Source organism: Amphibalanus amphitrite, unplaced genomic scaffold (assembly GCF_019059575.1).
Source record: "Amphibalanus amphitrite isolate SeventyFive unplaced genomic scaffold, NRLGWU_Aamphi_draft 000092F_arrow, whole genome shotgun sequence".
In the NCBI taxonomy this organism is placed as follows: domain Eukaryota; kingdom Metazoa; phylum Arthropoda; class Thecostraca; order Balanomorpha; family Balanidae; genus Amphibalanus; species Amphibalanus amphitrite.
The window spans coordinates 684,852-705,383 of NW_024881588.1; the positions used below are offsets into that span (position 1 = coordinate 684,852).

At 48.9% G+C, this 20,532-nt stretch overlaps 1 protein-coding gene across 7 annotated transcripts in view; it reads right to left on the reverse strand.

The window, feature by feature from the left end:
* The window catches only part of LOC122380162 (A disintegrin and metalloproteinase with thrombospondin motifs 20-like), a 99,879-nt gene that overhangs the window by 78,911 nt on the left and 436 nt on the right, over nucleotides 1–20,532 (reverse strand). The gene's annotated exons all lie outside the window — the stretch shown is intronic.

Sequence of the window (20,532 nt, forward strand, 5' to 3'; positions counted from 1 at the left end):
CTCACCCGAGCTGGCCAGCTCAGCTCGTTAGTGTTGCCGTACACGACGGCAGAGAGGGAATCCCGTTAGGAATCACAAACAAAATGATGTTTAGGAAATAAGGCCGCCCAGGAAATGAGGTGTCGTTGATGTGGTTTGAGGTCAATCGACCAAGTTTTGGACTGATTTAGGTATAACGAAATTATCACTGCATTCGCCCATCACCGATTATTTCCAAGTGAGCCGACACATGTCGATTCATGGGTGCCTGAACACGATGGTGCAAAAATACATGATACCTATTTAGGGTTTCTTCGCGGTAATTATTTCTCCCAAGTCTCCAGGCATGTATCGGCATTTGTACTCCCTTCACACGGCATGCTCCAACTTCCACGGTCATTAGCCGAACATAAATTGCATTACCCACACCATGCACCAGCGGTAATGTACCAGAGCCGTATGCCGTCAAGCCTTGAGGCAGGCAGGCAGAAGAAATAATTACACTTCTGAACCAGGTCATCATCACGAGAGCAACATTCTGTGGTTTACTGGTACTCGAAGTCTAAATTGAAATAATGCTTCGAATAACACACCAAACTGTGCCCTTAGGCGATAACATATAAATGACCTTATAGTCTAAATTTTAGCTATCATTACATATTTGCTAAGACTGCTGGTGGCTTCGTGCAATATTTCGCTCAGGTATAATAAAAAAGCGATTTTACACCTCCTGGATGCATGAGCGTGGGAACAAGACGGCGTCTTGTCTATGCTAATGCGTGCATTTCCGATATCAGTCCATTAGCAACACAAATATGAGAATCAAAACATCTAATTTACAGCAGTGCTGTCACAGCATGCCATTTTTCATATAGCGACAACACAAGATCTTATCGAGCTGATAATGTTATCCATGTCACCAGACATATACGAATCCCTATAAGGGACGGTATGCTGTGCTATGAAGCCAGACAACAGCACACAGCAACACTCCCTTCCCTGCAACGATGTCCGGCGGGACGTTTACAGCATCGATATGCAAGACATGATCCACACAAGTTGCGATAATCGCCTAAGCTCTGATAATTACCACCTGTGGTGACCATTACCATAGCTGCGGCTCGGACAGCCGGTAATTTTTACCGGCACCGCCACCGGGCGCCGGAACCGGCACCAGTCTATACGGATGGCGCCGCCGAACCAATCGAATAAATCAGTGTCGCGACGAATGGCCGGGCGTGGGTAGCGCGTCCCAGCCAGATGAGGTCATGCGGGAGCCTGAGCTGCTCAGGATGGAGTCTCGGAAAGTTTGGTATTCGCCATGGACGGCGGAGGGAAGCGGCTACTAGCGGACTCAGAACGGTTATCAACTCGCGGCGGATGGCCGAAACTTGGGGAATCTCCATCAATCATTGAAACAATTTTTGCTCGGAGTGTGAGTCCGACACTGCTACGGTTTAGTAAATTGTTCAGGAAGTCCTTAAGCGTGGGTCCGTGAGAAAATATATTTGATACTCAAGCGAAGACCCAGGCCTGCCCAAAATGGCTTTTGCCGCACCGAACTGCTGGCGGCCACTCTGAAGGCTTCATCCGAGGCATTTCCGGCAAGAGCTGCACGACATCAACAGCTGCATAAACCGGCCGGGTTCGTGAGAATGTTCTCCCCAGCCGTGACCCTACAGCACATCAAACAGCGCCTGCTCACCCGCTGAGCACCGACTCCAGCTGTACCCGAGGGAGCTCCCCAGGCCGTTCCCAGCTGGAAACAGCGGCAGTCAGACGGCCCGGCCGAGACGATACCCCTCACTGTACCCCGTCACTGGCCACGGCATGGGGTTGCTTGGATAACACGGCTAAGTCCGTTGTCAAAGTCCCGCGATCTTTCCTGGTCACCGCTGCTTTTCTACCGGACCGAGATGGCTCGGAATGCCTTCAAAGTATTGTATCGAGATGGAAAGGAATGTCTGCAGTCTGTGCATGCCTTATAATCACAGCAAATGAAGGTGTTCTCCACCCTTTGATCAAATCATCATACCTACAGCTACAGTTAAGTACCCGCTACCCACAACAGGTCCGCAGAATAGATTATCAATCACCGACACGTGCCGCACGCAGCACCAACCATGGCTCACCAGACGGTGACGGTCAAACGATTATTGAGACGAGGCAGCCTATGCCGTCGGGATCTGCAGTCAGTTGTCCACCTTCCGCAAGACAGAGATGATCATTGATCAATTACCGGCGCTGGGCAGTGGACAATGGCCATTCGTCATCCTCCACCAGGAAAGAACACTCCTCCACCCACCACCCACCATCTATCGGAATTCGGGATCGACGGTGGCCGCCGCAGATAACTATTGACTGCCGTGGTGGAATGCGAGCGGACGAAGGCGGCTCGCCACTAAAGTAAGTACGACGTCGGATGTGCCGTAGTGCGGCGTGGTGCGGCGTGCCGGTCGAGCTCTTCGTGACGCTATGCGGCCTGACGCGCGGCGGGCGGCGAGCGCGGCGAAACTGCGGTCACGAACACCGGTCAACCGCTCACAGTGCCTGCCACACTCCGAGGCGCGAATGTGCAAAGCTCAACGACAAGCAGCAACGAGGAGGTGTCATGCACGTATTTTGGGGAACAAAGATGTAAAGTTGCAAAGTAGTATATCGTGTTTAAATTGAAGGACAGAATATGGGAATGGATGACCATACAGACTTTTCGTCACGTACAATTCACGTTTGTTCCCACACATCTGAAACGGGTTTATAATCAAATTTATGAGAATGTCCTGGTTCCTAGATAGCATGAACGGAGCACATCTACTTCCTCTGCCTTGAACGAACGAAAATGATATGCCGTGGGCAAGGCCGCTGATAATAATCTGAAGTCTGAACGGTTTGATGGGACAATGGAATTTTTACGATTTAATACGCGGAGAGAACAAACCATAAACGATCATTTGAGTGTCCAACTTACAATTATCAAACATGACTTCAAGGCAATTTTTATCAGAAGGGCTTGCAAATAAACCATTTAATAGGTAATAAACAGGATATTACCCAAACAAACTTCAGAATTTGCCATTCATTCACGGCCTGGCTATTTTATCGTATTGGTTTCTCCATCGACAATTCGAATAGCGCTAACTGCTTAGACTTTATAGCTATGAATTGGTATTAGGCATGAACGGTCCATGCTTGGTAAGAGCATGATCATTGATCATTCAATCGATTATTTTTTCCGCACTATTAACCCTCGCCCCGTTGGGGGGGGCCATTTTGGCCCCCCCCTGTGGTTTTTCCTGAATAGCAAGAAAACGGCGGCGCGCAGCGCCGCCAAATTTTCAGTACCTTCCCGGGGATCAATTTGACACCTTCACACCAAATTTCAAGTCTTAGGTCACCTTAGGTCAGGAGTTATTGAGGTCAAACTGAGGTCATGTTCGAGCAAAAATGAGCAAAAATTATGCAATCTTGAAACGCTCACCAAATCTACAGTTATCAAGCAATTTCAAAGTTCTTTATATGGTCTAGTAGACAAAAAGCGGCGCTACAAAACTGCTATCTCGGATTTTCAAAATTTTTGGTTTTTGACCCAAAAAATTCAAAAAATTGATTTTTTTAGAAAAACTTTGAAAAAATCCAAAATTTTTCCGAATTTCGAAAAAACCGGAATATATGTGATAGTCCCAGCGCTCTTCTATATACATACCAAATTTCAGATCGATATCTCGTTTTTTGGCCAAGTTATAGCGAAAAAACTGTTCAAAAATGATGACGTCAAATTTTTGAACTCAATTTTTAGCAATTCTAGACCTCGTACGGCAAAACAAAGACCACCATTGAACTCCCCGTGACGAGCTGCATCGATTCGATACCCATTTTATGCAAAAATATTAACTTTGAAATTTGACCTAATTTGACCTGACCTTGACCTGACCTTGACCTGACCTTGACCAAAACGTGATCTAAGCTGGCCCCAAAGGCTGCCTGACCCATATAATCGCATTTGTCATGTAAAATGGACCATAAAACATGTATCACACGACACTTTCATATTGTGACCCCCCCGTGACCTGACCTCTGTGACCTGACCTGGTATCAGTGACCTCAAATAGCAAAATATGTGTTTGAAGAACATTTCCCCATCGATGATTTTCAATGAAATGCATTTTACTCGATTTTACAACGCATTTCTTGAAGTGCCTGTAAACGGTGAAAATTGGACCTTTGACCTGACCTGTGACGTCATCGGTTTGACCTAGGTCAATAAAATTGGGTCACAAGGTAGTTCCCCGTTGGGGCTATCCAACGCCGTTTACCGCTTGTCGCTATGTTGCGTGGTTCTCGAGATCTTAGGGGGGGGGGCCAAAATGGCCCCCCCCCCAACCGGGCGCGTTGCTCGGCAGAGCCCAACGGGGCGCGGGTTAACACGCATTCGACGGACTGAAATGTTTGATATTCGTACCGTCTATGCATATCTTCCAAAAAAAGTTCCATGAGCATGGAGATCGGAATCTAAAGGTAGTCCGGTATGACGCCTGGAAAATATTGCTGTTCGCATCTCCGGTACATACAGCGGCTGATTTAATATTAATTCCTTTTCAGACATATATGTACCTGTCAGGCCCAGCTCATCTATTCATTTCATATCAATAGAGACATTCATTTCATATCAATAGAGAGCTGTCAGTGTTCCGCATACATCATTCTCGCCTAATAAAGAACGGATTCAATTAGTACGTCATCAAGGTAGTCATTAGAATATTTAATGTCTGCACATCTCAAACAAAGCCGACACACATCTGGATCCATTGATAACATTGATGTTTGCCAGCCATTTCCACGTTGTGCTTGACCTCAATCGAGGCCAGGGAACATCAGACAAGCGAGCGTCGTGCAGTGCAGGGCCGTGTGCAGACAGGGGTACTCTCACCCCCGCTGGTGCGGTCAGGTCATCCATGACGCAGCCCGGGCCGTCTGCGCTCATTACGAGCCCTCAGACGGACGGCACCTGCTTCCGGCTGGCCGGTGCACCACCTTGACCTCCGCGGGTGGCAGCGTGCGCGCCGCGTCTGCACGCCCGCCCCCCGCCGCGCCGCGCGCCGCCCCAGACGGCAGGGCAGCGCTGCACCAACTGATGACCATCGGCGAGACGTCCGCTCCCAGGGCCTGATGACGGTCCGCCCGCTGCGAGCTCGAGGTCTAGACGGCTGGGCGCCGGGCTGAGAGACATCATCACCCTCCCCGCGCTCCTCGGTGACCCGTGTGATTCTTCCGGCGCCCGCCCGTGGAGAGGTGGCTGCCCGGACAGCGGGGCGCTCGTCTGGCTTTGGTCACGACAGAAGATACGCGCTACCCACGACTACTGACGGGGCCATGAGAGCAGCAGGTTCAGGGACTGAACAACATTTGTGTCCACTGTCCAAGATAACACATCTTGATAGAATTTCAGCTACCGAGCTTAGTTCTCAATGGACCATGGGCCGAAAGAGCATCCAGATTGCGAACAGTAGTACCCACAAAAATAAACGTCCTTTGCAAATTAGGCAGTGGCCACTGGCCTGATGTTATGAAAAAGAGAGCGTGACAAGAACAACAACGCCCTGCATAAGCACACCACCATCTAGTTATGTTAATCCGTAAACACGGCAACACGTTTAGCATACATGAATAAACAGTCCGAACTACTTGATTAAAATCAGTAGTACCAAAAAGATGCACCTACCTAAAGACGAAGGTTTCCAAGCTTTGGCTAACCAAAGCATTAGCTACGTCATGCACAGTTAGCTCGGCCTTATACATCAAAATACCGCAACCGGTCGGTGGTGCAAGCTGAAATTTGCATGACATTTTGGGCTGAATTAATCATTTCTTCTGCGACACCGGGCCTTTGACACGTCACAAAATTGGACAGCGGACATTATCTACACGGCTTTGCCGGGCTCCAAACAACTATTCAGCCGCTGAGAGCGCCCATCCGAGGCGCTCCCAGGCGGCCGACCGGTCACGAACATCCGTCTGAAGAGCGGCGCCGCCCGCCACTCCCTGCCACCTATCGAACACAATCAAATTATTTCGCCGGAACACCTGGCGCGACAGCATTCCGCATACTAATGTCCTTCGAGTGCCGCTCGGCGTGCGGGCCGGCGCGCAGTCCACTGGCTTCGGTAGCGGGTCCGTGAGCGACCTCCGACATAAAATACCTCGCGTGCTACAGACACGTGGCTGACATTGGACGGTGTTGAAATCCTGTTGTCGCCGCGCTCGGCCGTCATATTTCAGTGTCAGGTATACTTTTGTCTGTAGTGGACCGGCAGGTGGTGGCGAAGGGTCTTCCATGAGTGCAGTTCGATTTGGGACAGGACAAAACGGGAGTCGTCAGCCAGACTGCAGGAGGCGATTGGCTGATTGATGAGAAAATAAACTCATCAAGAAAGTTTTTTTTTTAATAGATGCAAGGCATTTTAGCAAACTCAGACGGCTAATGCACCGAACCTTTCTCATCCTTAACCCTCGCCCTGGCAGGGTTAAAGGGACCCTCCCACCTTAAAGGGACCCTCCCACCTTCAAAAAAGTTAATGAATTGGCATAAAAGTGATGTAGCGTGAATCACAAAGAGCGAAAATGAACATCTACCAAATTTTACCGGAAAATATTCACCCGTTTTCGAGATATAAGACTTTCATTTTTGTTTACTTTTTGGGAAATCCGCTGTTTCTATGACGTCACATAAAGGTTTTCTTTACGTCGGCATTTGGAAGCAATAGTTTGGTATCAAAGTGCGACAAATATTGCGCGAATGATGCGTTTATTTTATCAAGGTCAATATATGATGGCCAATAAAGGATTCCAGGACAATTCTTATGGCATTTCTTCGTATCGCAATTCTTCGTCTGCAAATCTTCGTCAGGGCATTTATTCGTACCTATCGCATTACTTTGTCTCGCACCAGGGTATATGAAAATCGGCTCGCATTTCTTCTTCAACGCAAATATGTGCAAGAGTAAGCATTGAGGGACAAATAAATGCACCGACGAAGATTTGTAGACGAAGAAATGCGGACGAAAAATTGTGCTACGAAGAAATGTCATGCGAGGATTCGTTCGGGTACCATGACATTTATGTGATTTCAAAGTCAAGGTTCACAGCTGATCTGCTAAATCAAGCCAAGAATCCAAACTATCAAAAAACTATAAATATTTGTTTGTCTGTCACAGAGGTCTCAAGCAATATAAGGTTGACATATGTTGAATCAAAAATCTACTGCCACAACTCACATCTCCTGCCTTAGTTTATCATTGTTGTTTTAACTTGCTTTCAAGATAAACAGAAGCCAGTATCTGATATCACTTCAGATGATTGTTTCAAGATCTGAGTTCAAATGGAAATAAAAGCAAGATCAAGATGAAACAGGGATTATTGCTGTTAAAGTAGTTTGGCCATGATACAACAAGCACATAAATCATTAGCCAAATCAAATACTGGTTGGTTTGTCAAGATGTTTGTTGTCTGTCGTCTGTCGAGCTGCTATGAACACTGAACGCTCTCACTCTTACTTTAAAGAGAGTAGTTTAAGTTGAATGGTAGTGAGCTGTAATAGACAAAGCAGCTATTCAGTGCTCACAACAAGCCAGGCTAGGAAATGGCATCAACTGTGGTGGGAGGAAGCAGGTTCGGCAGCCCTATGTTGTAAACTTCTGTTATGTCTTGTGTTTGATCAACTGATGTTTTCTGCTCTGTTTTGTGCAGTGATAGTAGCAGGTAACTGCATGCTTGTCAAATTATGTGAATAAACGAATTCATAACATTGCATTTTTCTCTCCATGCAAGGAACAAGTAAGATGTTGTAGAAAATGTAATAGAGGGCTGCATTGCTGATTTTGCACTTTATCAGAGCTTTATTTAGAATTGCTTTCCTGAAAGCTACACACAGGCCACAATGCTGAAATTCACAATGTCATAGCTTTTGGCAGAAAAAAGAAAAGACCTACCTAGGTAAAATTGGCTGAAAGTATGGCAGAGCAGGTCTTGATGCGTATGCCCATCCTTGTGCTTGCCGAAGCCGAACTGACTGCAACACATTTAACTCTGACCCACCATGGTGGCTGGCATATCCTGAACTTTCACCACTCTAAACAAGACAACTTTCAGCCCTCAGCATTGTATTAAAACACTGTACAAAACACTCAAAATTTGTTTCAGTGCCATCCACGGACAACATCAGTCGCCATTCACCAGGCCAGTAAAAACAGAATAGATAATAGCTTCAAACCCATGTAGTCAGAGTTACTAGGTCTGCACCTCAAAACAAAATCCAGGTGACATTCACCACGCCAGTAAAAAACAGGTACTTAGGTAACGTAACAGCTTCAAATCTGGTAACATGTTGGTCGGACTTTACACTACCATATTTACATGGAATAATATGATACCAAACAATAGTGCAACCATTCTGGACAACAAAAGTGTATGATAAAATTAATTTAGAATACTCTGGCAGCATGATTTACGAGCACAGGCAGGTGTTACCTACCAGCCTTCTCAATGCTCGTAAAACCAACATTGTAGTTTTGATTTTACCTTACATGATAACACACTTGGCTGCAATGGCACATTTGATTTAATACTGTGAAAAGACCAGTTATAACCACTTCACAAGCACAATTGCACCTCATGCCGACATCCTTTTCCAAAGACAGTCAGCAGCGTCTTTCGTCAAAACTGGAAGATAAATCCCCTTTCAACTGTTAACATCAAAAATATTTCTTCATGGTGTGACTGTGATCTCCATATGGAAACCTTGCAGGAAAAGAATTAATGTCAATTGTCAGCTCTTCAAATTTCTTTGGACTTTAACTTGCAGTACCATATCCAGTTTGCTTTGATATTTTGTTTTTTATTCCATGTTGAAGTTGAACACCAAGCTCCAGATATAGCAGGCAGCTTGATCATCTTCGGCCTTGGTATAATATCAGTCCAAGTTCCAGTGGTGGGTATCTTCTAATATTCAAATTAAAATGAAAAGCAATAGGCTTCCTCAGCGCCGACGACGGATTTCACGTTGATAAAAAAGGGAGCTCAAGGTCAGCAAAACTCGGGTTCAAGGAATGGCGGGCGTTGAAATGACTGCTGACGTCATCAAGAAACCGCTAATGGTTAAGAGATAGGGACTAAGCTGGTCCCACCCTGCAAGTAAAGGGAAGAAATTTCTTGAACACCATAAAGCTGCGGGGGTTGCGACCAGGATAAATGGTGGTTTCTGATCCTGGCCGCAAACTTGGCTATCTCAACTCAAAACTAATGTTAAGGTGGGATGGTCCCTTTAACATTAGATTTGAGTTGAGATAGCCAAAATGGGGTCCCTGGCTCACAATTACCGGTTTCGGCACTCACAACATCCAGAAATGCCTTAAATCGGAAATATTGAATTTCAAAATTGCAGCATTTTGATTCAGAGGGGCTAATGCATAGGAATACCCCTCTGAATGTGTGACGTCAGCGCAGATATCTAACGATTTTTAAATGTTTGACTAAAACGTTTTGTAGCACGCGGTGGTGTATGCTGCTTTGCGCGCAACAAATGCCGCACTTTCAAATAAAGTCGCTAGGAACAGCGGAGATCCCAAAAAGTAAACAATCGTAAAAGTCTAATATCTTGAAAACCAGTGAATATTTTTCGATGAAATTTGATAGGTATTCGTTTTCGCTCTTTCTGAACCGAGCGACATCACTTTCATGCCAATTCATTAACTTTTTTGAAGGTGGGAGGGTCCCTTTAATGTACCCCCCCCCCTAAGGTTTTTCAAAGTTAGCGTAAAAACGGTGGCGCGCAGCGCCGCCAAATTTGGCACAGCCTATGGGGCAACCTTTTTACATATGACCTGAAAATTTCAGGTCCGGGTGACCTTGGATCAGGTCACCAGGTCAGAAAAACCGGTACAAGGTCATGGTCAAATTTCAATTTTCTTTATGCACCTGTCCAACTCACAGTTTTGGACTGAAAAAATAAATAAATAGTGTTTCTAGGTGCCATAGGAGCCAATCGCGAGGGGGGTCGCATCAACCCCCCTCCCCCTGCCAGGCCGTGTTATGAAAAATGCCATGCCAGGGCGAGGGTTAAAAGACAATAATCTCAGTTGTCCGTTCATAAATAAAAATAGCGACTTTTCAGTTTTCATTACTTGATAGCTGTTCTGCGTTTTTCAGACGGAGGCAGACTCAGACAGACTCAGACAAAAAGCAGACTGACATTATCTACAGAAATGCAAAGAAAGACGGGTACCGACGTAGAGAGCCAAACGGACAGACATGAACGAACACAGACATACGAACTGGGAGGAAGTCTGGGGTCGCCTTAGTGACGTTGCATCTGGTGACGTCATTGATAACGTCAGACAGTACGGTGCCTTCAGTGTGCAGCCCGAGGCCTTGATCGCCTGATGTCATCCGTCGCGCTGGCCACCGCGCCGTTCAAGGCTGCATTTGCATAGCCAGACAGCATGGCCACTATAGCCGGCGCCCAGCGCGCCAATCATGGCAAACAAAAATGACAAACGAAACTCCAACGTAGGCACCAGTGGCTTCGGATTTTGGAAGCCGCTGCACGTCTGTTTCGCCTACACCTTCCTCCTTTCTTAATTTTTGCTCAAAAGCACAGGCGCGTTTTGGATTGGCAAGATCTAGACGTTATCTGGCCAAGGCTGACCAGAGTCTCTCGGACATAAACAAGGGAGAACAATGAAAAAATAAATCGGTCCCCCGATGGAAACTCCTCCTAGCATTTGCTTTAGCATCAGAACTTTGTGCATCACAATTACCAAAATGTTCGCTTTCATGTATAAGATTAGGTCGAAAGTTTGCAAGTTGGATAGAGAGCCGGAACTCGGAACCCAACCTAGGCGGAGCTCGTTGTCCAGTCACGACCCTTATCGTTCGTTCGATCGGGCAATTCTGGGAATGGGGTGATTTTGGATGCTTAAAGGGAGATAATGACCTTTTTCCACAAAATCTGAGTTAGGACCATTTTCTGACAAAACACAACAAGTTATAATGTAAATTAAGCGCGACCCGCTAGGCCAAGGCACCCTGGGGCTGGGGGTGGAGGCAGATACTGCCCCATGTCATTGGTCTAACTTCCTTACGGATGATTGTAGGAAGACGGAGGAAATAGTGATCAAAAGCTCTCAACAAGACGGATCTTTGGGGCAAAAATGTTTTGCCTTAGTACTTAGTAGGTCACAGGTCCGGTTAACCCTCGCCGGACCTATTGGTTTTCTACATACGAGCCGGCCGAGGGGGGGGGGAGGCGGGTACGACCCTACCTCGCCGTTTCGCCCCTGGTGGAGCTAGCGCGTCGCGGAAAAACGAGCGTGTGCGCCGTTACGAAACGCAGAGATTGGTACCCGATTTTAAGGTCCTAGGTAACCCGGTGACCTCTGAGGTCAGGTCAAGTGCCCCAAGGTACGGTTCAGTTTTTGGTGAATAACTTCGCAAAAAACGGCCGCAGAGCCGCAATTTTGGCAGCGTCGTGTTCGCCTCGCTCAGGCGCGTCGAATGTATACTTTTTGTTTGGGTCAGGTCAAATAAGGGTGTTGACCTCAGGTCACGGTCAGGTCAGCGCCCCCAGGTCACTAAGTTGGTCGAAAGAGGTCATGTCGCAAATCAATCGATTCGGCAGGTCTTCCTGAGTCCATTGGTGGCTTTCCCGACTCGCTAGCTCAATTTAATTGGAAGTTATTGACGAAAAACTAATATGACCTTGATGACGTCATAAATGACGTCACGCAAGGTCAACATTGCAAAAGTGACGCATCTAACCTTGCAAGGTGCATCAAATCACGATTCTGTGTGCTTGAGATAGTTGGAGATCGTTCCCGGCGCCAGAATAGCAGTTTTCATTTTTCCCCATTGACTTATAATGGTGAGGTCACGAAAATGACCTGACCTCATATGACCTTCAGGAAAAATCCGAGATATACAAGTTGTGAGACTCATAATGGATACTAGATCCTGCAAGCTTCATTTCCCTGTGACATCTCCTCTGGCAGTGAGGGCGTTGCGAAGTTGCGACATCTGAAGACCGTGCAGAGGTTCACTTATGACGTCATAGGTCAGTGACCTGACCTGAACTAAAAGTGCAGTTGGTGTCAAAAGATCCGGATTGAATCAAAGGTCAGGTATGCCCAATTTCAGCTCTCTATCGCCAGCGTGTTCGGAGCTATCGTGAAAAAACCTATGGGGGGAGGGCGGCACCCGCCCCCCCCCCGCCCCCTCGGCCTGCGAGGGTTAAGGTCAGGTCAGGTCAAGGGTAAAAACTGCAAGTTTTATGTTAATGGCTACATTGCTTAGATAGGAGAACAAATAACGACATTCTATGTCATCCCGTCCTCGGATACGAATGTCATCCCGACATTTCATCTCGTCCATCCACTTAGACCTGAGGTGCAGAGCCCCTTACAGCGGCCAGGGGCGGCGACCGGTGGGATTATGACGTCACGTGTCGCTCAAGCCTTCCCTGGCTAACCACGGGCGACTGGCTGTCGCACCGTGTCCATGTGATCACCGTCCTAACCAGAGGGATTTGTGACGTCACAACTGAATAGCTCGAGCTCGTCCGCCAAATACGGCTTCACCGCCCACACGCCGTCCGACCTCAGACCCGACAAGACGCCTCCGTCGTGTTCTCGGCTATTTACAATGGTGTCCTAGCCTATTTACAGAGCCGGAGAAGACACTCGAGGATGAGGCTCTCAAGTGTCAACTCGGTCGTCAAGGGAACAGAAGAGGTGGCGATGAACCCTCAAGTAGCTACTTGGCGGGTGGGGATGGAGTGACCACAGCTGACCACACAGGCACTGCTCAGTGTTCACGCCTCAAATGACTCCGTCCGTCCGTCCATCTGTACATACATACGTCCGTCCGTCCGTCCGTCCGTCCGTCCGTCCGTCCGTCCGTCCGTCCGCCCGTCCGTCCGTCCGTCCGTCCGCCCGCCCGCCCGCCCGTCCGTCCGTCCGTCCGTCCGTCCGTCAGTCCATTCGTCCGTCACTATCGCTGCCACCTCTCCGCACTCATTCGCTGGCTCTTTTCTTTCCGTTTTCACCTGTTTCAATTACAGATATTTGATTAACCGAGGCCAGTGCAGTTTTGACGTATTTGACGACCTTATTCAGGTTGGCCCTTATCCTATCTTTTTATAGTAAGTTATCCACTCGTCTTCCTTTTAAGGCACCATAGGCGCATATAAATAAAACAATTACATTCTTGCTGGAACTGCAGCTAACCGCTTATCAGAAACAATTATGAGCAGTAATTACTTATTAGCTAGAACATACCTCCCGGCTGGCATATTACTTCAATCGAGACAACTTACCTTGGTAGCTGCTCTTCTTAGAACACTATGGTTCATACCACCGCAATACCATGGTTTTGCCTCAGGACGTGGTCCACTTGTCAAAGATTGATTTCGACATAATAATGCCAGAGTACCATCAGACCCCTCAGCAAGTAGATCAGCATCCCATATTTCATTAGTGTCTGTCATCACTGAAGACGTTTACAGCCGGCTTCCGTGCTTATCTCACGCCCTCGGCTTTGGCCGTCATCTGCATACATAAAGCCCATCAGCATTTGTTTTTATGCAGCGCTGAGCTCCAGCAAGGCTGCACCATTAATGGGGATAACCGTCCCCACGGGAGTTATCCCTTCTCTGCTTAGAGCTTCGCGCCTGAGGGGACTAGGGAGGAAGCTCGTGAATGGACCTTATGCATGCCATCGTCCTCCATGAGTCCTCAACTACCGCTCTGCTGAGCATTTTCTGCAAGCTCTCGCCATATTTTACCTTCTCATGCACTAGTCACGCTATAAGACACTAATTTACTATTTATAGTGAAACCATATTCAGTGGGCCTTTTTCAGAATCACGTTCCCCATTCGTAGCTGTTCTTGCAATCACAAATAAGCTGTCCAGTCACGGCCAGCAGGTCCTTAGAGCCAGGCGCGGCCAATTAGCGCCGAGCCGCTGAGGAGCGGCAGGGGACGGAGGCTCGCTGCAGACTGACGCTGACCTCTGGAGAGGCGCGTCATGGTTCCGGTCAGGTCTCCACCGAACGGGAGAGAGGGAGGGAGGAAGAGGGAGGCCGTTAGCGACAGCCCGCCACCCAACCAGCCGTAGTTATATGCAGCGTCAGGCTCGGTGAAGTCGACCTCGGCAGCGGGCCGGCCAGACTGCCTGGCGCGGCCGCCCGCCGGGCCTCGAGACCCGCTCGTAGAGGCGCGGCCGGGCGCACTGACGGCCGCAGTGGCCAACAGACGTGAGGTGGGCCGTGGGAGGGATGTGGGAATGATGGATCGGGAGTGTGACAGGAAGTGAAAGAGTGAGTAAAGAGACGTGCGTATACTGTATATACAGTTAAAAGTAGGATACGCGGTAAGGTGGGTATGTTGCACCGGATGCAGCGAAAAAAAAATTGACAGCACTTATTTAATACGGCAGTACTATAAGGGGAAAACTCGCGCAACTATGGCAAAAGCATAACTAGTCGATCTCCAGTAAGACTTGTGACTTTAATAGCAATGCTTATCATTCCAAGCAGCATGCGCACTTTTGACAGATGTCAATCGATTCCAAAAATATTGTATCGGAAGCATTGAAAATAGATAACCACGGTGATCGCGTCATCGTACGACTTCAACTTAGGAAAGATATTCGAGCGGTATAAAAGCGATCTTGTCAACCTGTCAATATAAAACCAACACAACACAAAATAGCTACGTATCTATGTAAAATAGTTGCAATCCTGCGAGGCTACCTCATAGTGACGAGCATATGGAACAGATACCGCATGAGATATGAATCAGGAATACGATACCTACGTGACGGCCTTATACGTATCGGTCTCGTCTTACCAGAAATCTTGCGATCTAAACCGCGTGGCATTGAGCACAGGCATAGTCGCAACTATATCGCTCACGGCAAAGGGCAAAACATTCCGATCCCGACAATAAACATTGCCAACCGTTAGTTACGAGGACGCTGCACGCTTATTCGCTGGACATTTCCGCCTCAGCCCAGTGTTAGCTGTCGCCATTCTAACGACACGCCGACAGCAGATGCTTGTACTTACAGCGTCAAGATGCCGCCGCGCCCGTCGTCCCATTCTAAAACACCTCACCTGCCGCCGGCCCGGCCCGGTCGACAGGTTGCCATGTAAATCGGCTGGCCAAACTGGCCGCGGGTCGCCGTACACGTCTCGCCAGAAGACGTGCATCTATCGCCCTCGGTGACGGCGGAAGTTGAGGATTTGCATGGCCGCCGGCCCGGCGGTATGGAGATGGCTGCGCTCGGCGCCGCGCAGACGCCGGTCCCAATCGCCGGCGGTGCCGCCCGGCGGATGATCCGGGATAATGTGCTCCGGAAGCTACCGGTGGCATTAATGGTCTTCTCTGAATAGATTTACTCCAATCGCGTGATCCTCATTAAAGCCTCTGGCCTCCGTAAGTACATTTTAACCTGTTCGTGTGTTGCCGTGAGCACGCTAGAGCGTCTCCCGAGTCGGTGAATTCATTCCACGAGGGCGTCCCCGTCTCGGCTCTCCTCGAACCCAACTGCAGGCTGTTAGCCAGGAACGCTGCTGGACCGTGACTCAGACGTGCAGGACGGCACTGATATCTCCTGCTATTAATCACTTGTTATTGTGATAGATGTGATGCCACATCAGTAGCATGAAAAAGCTTAAACAGATTGGCGCAAGGGTCACAAGGCCGCTCGGCCGGTGGTAATGGTGGTTGATACGAGCCATTTGAAACCGCCCGTGGCACTACGCGGCGCATGGCTATTTGTCATGGCACAGCATCAAGACGAATTGTAGTTCTATTGGCAGCAATCTGAGGGCTGCATTATCTGTGCGACTCAAGGTACGTGCGGACGTTAATAGTGAGGGTCAGGCTGCATCTAACGCCATCTCACGATTCGCCAGCGTCCGAGCGGGAAGCAGACTTCAAACAATGACTGGACAACCGTCATGTTCGCTGGCACGTTACAATCGTGACCTTCGGAGCACTTATCGATCCCTGCAGCGGCCAAGGAAAGCGCAAGGCCGTCACAAGACTACAGGAAACGTCGACGAGGGTGGCATGAATAAATCACCACCACGTCGATGGGTAAATATGAATCGTTTACTTTTGAAGCGAATCGGAACTCGTCCGTGCCTTCTTTACAGTTGCAATACATTCGCACGTGGCGTAGTGAAACATAATAGAAGACGCACATTTGTGCAGGCGCCTCATTGAGTTTTTGCGCAGTGTCTTTTCAGCTGTGGCAGCTCTCAATCAAACCCAATCGTCAGCGCGGCACTGCGCAGTGTCCGGCGCCCCGTGACGTCTCAGACGGCATGATGTCTCCGACCATAATCATTGTGACTAGACGCGACAGTGCTGAGGTGGCCTGTCATGGCCCAATCGGCCGAGAATTCAACGCCACTCGGCGCCAACTATACCTACAACCGACCACGAGAAACTACGAGGTACGAGGCACCGCTGCAGCAGCTAACGCTCGCCTTCCGGTGAGCTCGACCGAAACGGCGTGAGCTCGAACGATTATCAGGAACACATCACAAGAAATTCGGGCAGACACCTCATAAGAACCACCATCCAAGCAGAGCCACTCGAGAAACCGCTCGCTTCGGAAAACTGCTCGAGCTATACGCCACCTGCCCGATCACATCATACCTGTGGTGAGCAACGACTGACGGCAGGCGCCCACGCTAGCACTGGCAGTAAAGACCAACCCCGGCCGAAACCGCAGTCGCAGCGAACACGAGCCGACTTCAGAGCCGCTGGCCGGGCTGGATCAGCAGTCGGAGCTCGGACGAACCTCGCACGCCGACGGTTAGATCAGATGTGCGGTTGACGTCAGAGACGTCCGAGGTTCGCGGAGTTCGGACATCCCCTATCAGCCACGGAGAGCCATCATGTGTGTTTTCTTGGCGCCTTCCCCGATTCGCAAGCAGCAACATTTAGCTGATGGAATCCAGATAGCTCTACTCGCGTCACAAACCACGAGAGCTGCCAAGATTGATCATGTTATCAGCACTCATCAGCATCTGAGATTATATTCATAACGCCCCTTTGTAGACCATGAACACCAGTACCAGCGCACCGTGGGGACTTTTGCGATCCTAGCACGACATAAGTGGCAAATACGAGTGTTTTGATTTACACTTTCTTTATATTCTTTTTACGCAGAATTGTTCAGTGTATCCGAATTCGACCTTAAATCGCTTTAAAAATGATGACTTATACATCAAAATACGTCACAAAGTGAAGGGTTGAGCTCACTAGCACCGTGCTCCTAGGATAAGGCGAAAAATAGCATGACAACGGAACGCCTCCTCACTCGTTTAACCCTCGCCCGCACATGCCATTTTCCCATCCTAGAACGCACATGGGGGGGGGGGGGGTGGTTGCCACCCCCCCCCCGCGCCATTTCGTTCCTGTTGGAGATAGAGCTTAGCAGTAAAGACCAAAAAGATTCTTTGGGAAGAGACGAATCCAATGATACCCAGTTTTACCTTCTCAGGTCAGTCATTGACCTTCCAGGTCAGGTCAAACTAAAAAATGTTGCTGTTTTGGGTCACCGTTGGATATCAAGTGCGCTGCTTATCAAATACCGATGACGATGCTGTTTTCTGGTGCCAAGCCAGCTAGAACCTCTTTGTCACACTATCCGACCAGAATTTTGCTGCTGAGGTCATTTCAGGTCAAGTTAGGTCAAGGTCAATTATATGTGTTTGTATGTCTGTGTGTGTCTGTGTGTATACTGATGTGTGCACCGATTGTTTTTGGGTCCATATCATATGAAATCATGATCTGAGAAGCTTTTACCAAAAATGCGGTCAAAAAACTTCACAAAAGGTAAATTCAGCTTGCCTAAAACGCAATTATCTTAGATGACCTAGGTTGACCTTGACCCTGACCTTGACCCCTGTACATCGTCGAACAACATGTTCCATGATAGGTGGGAGGTAAGATTGGCAAAAAAGGCCGAAATCAGGGTGTCAAAAGCTCACAAGGCCCATGGCAAACGCAAGATGTTGAGAATTGGCCATTTGGGTCATGACATGACCTGAAAAACAAGGTCATATCTCCGAAACCAAAAATCACAGAAACTTGAAATTTTCAGTGGACATCAAGAAAGGATAGACGAGCAGCTATACGAAAAATCAGCCTTCTAGCTCTAAAAATGTTGAGTGCAGAGCAGAAAGACTGCCTGGGGGGGGGGGGGGGTGGCAACCCCCCCCCCCCCCCCCATGTGCGGGCGAGGGTTAATCAAGCACCAATTCGATGTTGCGACATGTTTTTATAATCTGTATTTAATAAGGAATACGAGTATATGCATAAAAAGTTCGAAAAATAATCCAAAGGTATGATTTTTGAATGAAATACAAAAAATATTAATATGCCACTCGCCTCGGATATTTGACTCGGCAAATCATAGCCTTACAAAGTGAGTTACGCGGTGTTACATGTGGAAACACATATCAAAATATTCTCCCATAAATTCTGCATTGGAATCAACTCTTATCTTTTGCCCAATTTTGCCCAAACAGCTACTACGAGACATCAAAGCAGAAGATGTCGCGTGGCTTCCAGCGCTCCGCCGCGCTGCCCGGCGCCGCGGCGGTCAGCTGACTGCGGTGTACCGCCGCAGGGGTTACGTGTGGAAACACATATCAAAATATTCTCCCATAAATTCTGCATTGGAATCAGCTCTTATCTTTTGCCCAATTTTGCCCAAACAGCTACTACGAGACATCAAAGCAGAAGATGTCGCGTGGCTCCCAGTGCTCCACCGCGCTGCCCGGCGCCGCGGCGGTCAGCTGACTGTGGCGCACCGCCGCAGGAGTAAAGTCGTGCTAGGAGGGGCCAAGTCCCCACAGTGCAGCGGTTAAGGTAACAATTTACGCGGGACAATCTGTTAGCCACCAACGAGCTAGAAGAGTATGTGTAAGGACGGACGGAGAGTCATTTTCATTCAACGTCGCAGCTTATCAGGATTCCGTGCACAGTTTCTAGAAAGGTAGGCTATTCGCGAAAGGACTTTTATTCGCAAATATCCGGTAGTGTTTTTACAGAATATCTATGTGTGTTTGTGGAAGCTCGGAGAAATCGTATGGAATAAGACTATTAACAACTCTGTCCTTGCAAAATCACAAATAAGTAATAACTCCTACTCCCATGAACAAAATGATCCAACGACATGCATTTCTTCAGGAAACCTTCCTATTTGATCGTAGCTGGGGGTCGACAGGTCAGTAGATGGCCCTCCCTGGCAACAACACTACACCGTCGCCATGTCCGCTCGTCATCACGGAGGCAGCCCCGTCAGCGCGCCACCTCATAAATGTCGTCTGCCGGCGCGCAGACGTCCGTCACTTGCGAGTGCCGAGAGGGGAGGGAGGGGGAGGGGAGTCAGGTCTCCGGGAGCAAAGGGGTACGGTGGACGGTGGGCCGTAGGGGACGGGCGAGGGAGTCCGAGGGAGGGGGAGAGAGTATGGGGCAGGGTGGCTGGGGCTGACTGCTGAGGACTGGAGGGAATGTTGCTTGGTAAGAATAAGTTGCCGGTCTTTTGTGGGCGAACATTTTAGGGAGAAAAGAAACAAGATGTGGACGATATTCAATGCATGCCGAAAGGTGACTTAAGCCTTCCGGCATACGTGACAGGAAAGACAAAGAAATTAAATCTGGCGAGCAATCGAGACGATATTTGAATACATACATTTTGTCAAGGCCAAGCACAAGGCTGAACCAAAGAAAGCTTTGTCACGACGTGACTGCAACATTTAATTCCAGCGGCGTCCTGGAGACCGCTGCCTGTTCCAGACAGGAGCGTCCGCCTACATCCGTCCCAGACTGTCACCGAGCCCAGAAATGACTGTCGCACATTCATCGTCACGCGTGAGCCCCCGCGGCCGCCGAATTCACCTCGTAGCCTCATCGAACCTCGGCCGAACAGAGTGATATCCCGGTAACCCAGCGCCGTGTCGCCGCCCGCGGTAGGTCGGCCGAGGCCGGGCGTCATCGGCCGCGGCGCCCCGGCAGCCGCCCGTCTCGGCCGTATTTGGCAGAGCCCGCTGGCTGGTTTGCACAGCTGGGCTGGAGCCATCAATTACGCCGACCGCACAGGGCGATGGGCACCGGTGCTCCGCGCCGGACGCCCCAGTGGCTCAGCTCTGACGCGACGAGTGTTGGAGTGACGCGCAAGTCCTCGTGGCGATTCGACGAGGGAAATGGAAATTTTACGCGTTAGGGATTGATGGAGCGGAGTGATTGGACTTCAAGGAACAGAAAGCGGAACAAGTACCGTACCTATAAGAATTACATTTGTGATCGGTTGGAAGCTTATCAGAAGCCAAGGGATTGTGGACATGTTCGGGGCAATGCATATCCTAAACCCATCGAGAACATGTGACCAAGCAGATGCACGGGCACCTGGAGGTGGGCAGTGCTGAAGCATTTTAGCTTCGAGGTGGTCGGCCGATGGGTGTTATTGCATAAGGGTCG